This window comes from Plecotus auritus, assembly GCF_963455305.1.
Source record: "Plecotus auritus genome assembly, chromosome: 8".
NCBI classification, from domain to species: Eukaryota; Metazoa; Chordata; class Mammalia; order Chiroptera; family Vespertilionidae; genus Plecotus; species Plecotus auritus.
The window spans coordinates 111878539-111882106 of NC_137782.1; the positions used below are offsets into that span (position 1 = coordinate 111878539).

A 3568-nucleotide genomic window follows, 5' to 3' on the forward strand; every position below is an offset into this window, starting at 1 on the left:
AAAGCCTCCCTGAGTCGGATGCTCAGTGTAGCCTGAGAGCCCTTTCAGGTCACTGACTGACTCCTTCTTGGTGTTCCCAACTCCTACTGCTTAGCTGGCAGCTCACGAACAAAGCGTGAATGTACTTTGGTGTGGTTGGTGTGGTGGCTTCTTGAGTCAGAAAGGCCTGGTTTAAAGTCCTGGCTCCTACACTTGTTAGCCAAGTGACCTCTTCTAAACCTCAGTTTTCTTATCTGCAAAATGGGGGTAATGAAGCTGCCTCACAGGATTGCTATGGGTATCTTGTGAGGAGACAGTGAAGCGTTAGGCTGTGCCTGGCCCACGGGGTGCCAACAAAGGATGGCTGTTCTTATCGCCCTTGTCTTACCCAAAGAGACCCACTGCTCTGCTTCTTGGGGTGCTCGTGAGCTGCCCTATTAGCAGTACAGTGTGATAAGGCTCCCAGGGCTGAGTGTGTGGCCCTGAAGGGACAGGTGAGGGAACAACCCTGACCCCTCATGCATTCATGTTTTCTTCCTGAACAAGTCTAGGGACTTACCCAAAGTCACGCACCTGCTGGTGGCAGGGAGGGGCCGAGAACTCCCATTCTCCTCAGGTCTGTGCTCCCTTTTCTGTTCTGCATTCAAGCTGTTTCAAAGCAACGGAGGACATTGCCTTTTTCTGGCTTTACCCTATGTTTTCATCTTGCTTAGAATTTTTAAAGCAACTTAGATATACTGTCTCATTTTTTTTCAATGCAATTGTGAAAGTACAAAATGAAATCTCTGTCTGAAGGACCTTACCCAGAGATGGTGAGGACTGGGCATATGCACCTCATAGCCTCTACGACCCACAGACATGCGGGTCAATGATCGTGTCCCCCCTATACCCTCGGCTGAGCCACCTGGACTCCCCCCACTCTGAGGCTGGCACAGAGAACACACTCTCTTTGCCATCTCTGTTCCTCTCTGAAATCCTTGACTTGACTGTCAGGTTATAACTTTATAAAAAGTGGTTCCAGCTGTTCCACCATCTTGAACTTTTGCATTGGCTTCTCCACCGCCACCTGCTTTCTTCTTAAGCTCTGGCTGCTTCCCTAGCAAACCCAGCTGAGCCAGCAGAGGGCCTATAACCGCACAAGGAGCCCTCAGATGCACACAGCAACAGCACCGTGGGAAAAAGGGAGGGCATCCAGCTGACCATCCAGGCCCCCCAAACCTAGGGTTCAGGGTGATGGCTGTCTTGGGGCCGGGGGCAGAGAGCAGAAGCTGAGGCCCCTGGACTCTGGGCTCTGACTCCACTTTGCTCTCCAGACTCCAGCTGCTTCCTGAAGCTGGACCAGGAGAAGCAGGGCCTCCAGGGCACCATCCAAGGGCTGCGGGACGCCTCCCTGGCCCTGCAGGAGAGCAGCCTCCAGCGCGGGGAGCTGGAGAATGGGAACCAGCAGCTCAGCAAGTAGGTATCCGTGGGTGGTGTCCGGAACCTAGGGGCATGGAAGTGGCCAGGGGGAGCACCCAGGGGTCGGTGAGCATGCGCAGCTGGGGGAAAGGCAGAGTCCAGTGCAGCCACTGTTATGGGAGAGGGCAGGAGTCCTCCTGGAGAGGCGTCACGAGGCAGCATGAGGTGTCCCTGCAGCAGTGAGACCGCACCCGATGGACCTCTGTGTGCCTCGCTGCCTTCATCTGTGAAATGGGTTAACGATGTACCGCCCCTAGTAGGTGTGGTGAGGATGGTGTGAGTCAGTGCAGGCAAAGGGTCCAGCTCGTGGTAAGTGCCTAAGGAAAGGAGAGCAGCGCCCTGTTAGGAAGCACCGGGCAGGGCCGAAATGCGGGCCAGGGTCACACAGCAGCAGGGTCACCCTCGCAGCGTCCCGCACCATGAGCTCCGTGGCAGGTCCAGTTCCGCACCAGGGTCAGGTACAGGGAGAATCTCGCCTCGTGGCCTTGGCACCACACATCTGGGTCCCTTCCCTTCAATGAGCAAGGTGGGCCCCTGCCGCTGCCAGTCGCTCAGGGCTCTGGTCCAGACGCCTGGCCATGTGGTCTGCAGAGGAGGAGGTCCCCGGTGGGTCACCTTGGGCCTGGCCAGGAGGGCGCTGTCTCCAGAGACCTTTGCCAGTGCTGAAGCCAGTGGACTGCGGCCATTGAGGGGAGTGTGATGGGCCACCCTGTTCCCTTAGTCGCCCAGGCACAGGGACACGTGTTTCAGGGCCATCTTCAAACGCGGCCGCTGTATCTGCCTCACGTCCCTGGGACCAGGGAGGCCTCCGCGATTCCAGGTCAGTGCAGCCCGTGTGTGGCGTGGACACGGCCTGCCCCGCGAGCCTTCCTGGGAGACATGGCCTTCGACCAGCGCTCTACTCGGAGCTTGCGCACTCCGTCAGTGCACGTTGACGCCAGGCGGGAGCAAGCGTGACTGACGTTTACGTGGGTGACGCCTGGGCCTGGGAGCGCGAGGACATGAGCTTTGGAGAGTGCGCAGTGGGAGCCTCAGCCAGGACCCCTCGGCCTCTCCGGGAGGGGGCGACGCCGAGATGGGGGCGGCGGCCCCGGAAGCGGATCCTACTCTCTTAGTGGGCATCCTAGACACTAAAGTGACCCAGGAGCTCCTTTCCCAGCCTTTCCAGCAGGCTGGGCCAGTGATCCAAGTGAAAATTCCCACAGATAAGGATGGTAAACCAAAGCAGTTTGCATTTGTGAATTTCAAACAGGAAGTGTCTGTTCCTTAGGCCACGAATCTCCTTAATGGAATAAGACTTTTTGGAAGGCCCGTCAACTTTCAGTTTAGATCAGGAAGCAGCCATGCCTCGCAGGAGGTTAGTTTGTCATATTCCCAGCATCATGTTGGAAATTCAAGCCCTGCCTCTCCATCTCCTAACAGACATGAAAGGACTGTGGATAACATGACTCCATCACCACAGGTCATTCAGAGAACTTACTCTTCTCCAGAAAATTTTCAGAAACAAGCAGGGATGAACGTTTTAAGACAGAGGTCATATGGTGGGAAATTTGGTTCTCCACATCTTGATCGATCAGGATTTTCCCCATCAGTTCAATTACACAATCATAGTTATAACAAGTCTCCAAGCTCCCAATGGCGTCAAGATACACCATCATCACTGCGTAAAGCCAGGCAGAGTCCTCGTCCCTCCCTAGTAGACAGACACACTCAGTCGTGAGCAGCATTAGAGAGGACACAGAGGTGATGACTTCTATGCAGACAGGAATCGCGATGGCTGGAGCCATGACCACGATAGCAGAAGAGACAGCAGTAGAGCTGGGAAGTGGCATTCATCTTGGAGCTAACAAGTGTTCAAAGGACATTGTTTTCATAGGGTCATCCTAGGTCCTTTGGACCAAGTTGGTCTGGGAATGTTTTGTTAAAACTGTACAGAGCAGTTTTACAAGTTGCCACATTTCTTTATAAAAATTTTTAAACATATAGCTATAGTCTAATACAGAAATGAGAAGACTTGTGATTACAGTTTTACATTAATAGACTTTCACCTCAGGGTTTCATGAAGAGGAAAGTGTTTTATGCAAAAGAAAGTTCCACAATTCCTAATCGTTTTAGAAATTGAGGAAGGCAC

General features: G+C 53.8%; 1 pseudogene across 1 annotated transcript; it reads left to right on the forward strand.

Moving 5' to 3' along the window:
• The first annotated feature begins 2512 nt into the window (after window positions 1-2512).
• LOC308256645 (RNA-binding protein 7-like) lies at window positions 2513-3284 on the forward strand (annotated as a pseudogene). The gene has a single exon. The product of its transcript is annotated as an RNA-binding protein 7-like (transcript).
• The last annotated feature ends 284 nt before the right edge of the window (window positions 3285-3568 follow it).